General features: G+C 38.6%; 1 pseudogene; it reads right to left on the reverse strand.

Annotated features, from left to right (window-relative positions):
• Positions 1-316: 316 nt before the first annotated feature.
• On the reverse strand, positions 317-411 carry LOC120222805 (annotated as a pseudogene).
• Positions 412-962: the final 551 nt, after the last annotated feature.

Here is a 962-nt window from a genome sequence, read left to right on the forward strand (position 1 = left end):
GATTCTTTTTTTTTTTTAACTTTTTAATGTTTATTTATTTTTGAAAGAGAGAGACAGAGACAGAGCATGAATGGAGGAAGGGCAGGGAGGGTGGCGAGCAGAGAGAGACAGACAGACAGAACCAAAGCAATCTCCAGGCTCTGAGCAGTCAGCACAGAGCCTAAGGCAGGGCTCGAATTCATGAGCTGTGAGACCATGACCTCAGTAGAAGTCAGGTGCTTAACCTGACTGAGCCACCCAGGGGCCCCTCATCTCAAGATGCTTAATTACATCTGCAAAGTCACATCCCCAGTTTCAAGGGGCATAAACATTTTTTTTAAAACAAGAATACTTCATGATTCTGTCTTCCCTGCCATGCTAATCTTCTCTGTAGTGTTCTAATTTTAATGCATGTGCTGAAAAAATGAGCACCACTAACATTATTTTTTGAGATCATCATTCAGCCCACTACAGGCATCCTGTACTTGAGAGCTAGAGTATCAAATGGCCATTTGTCCAGGTGCCTCTTCCTCTGCAGTGGATAGTATCAAGAGTACATAAATCCTGGGCTCCTTTTTCTTTGACCTCTTTTCTTGATTTTAAGTAGAACCTCCCTCTTTTATTAACTCACTTGATATATTTTTAGAAACTGAAAGACATAGTATACAAGAAAGTACATGGTATAAGATAAGTTTGTAGAGAGGGAGACTGAGTAATGTAGCATCTTGGAAGCCATAGGAAAAAATAGGAACTTTATTCCAAGTATGGTGGAATACTTATAACTAGTGAAACTTATCTATAACTTTACCCATGTTGAATTATGAGTGTCCTTATACATATCTCCATATATGTAAATGGCTAGGCTTAAGAGAACACTATTTCTTGTCTAGATGCAACACTGGAATTTTCAATGCTGGACAAGTTGAGAGTAACTTCCATGGGAGCCAATGCAAATGAAAAGAAAATATGTTTATATTGCTATT

This window comes from Hyaena hyaena, unplaced genomic scaffold (assembly GCF_003009895.1).
Source record: "Hyaena hyaena isolate Hyena2069 unplaced genomic scaffold, ASM300989v1 scaffold_912, whole genome shotgun sequence".
NCBI lineage: Eukaryota > Metazoa > Chordata > Mammalia > Carnivora > Hyaenidae > Hyaena > Hyaena hyaena.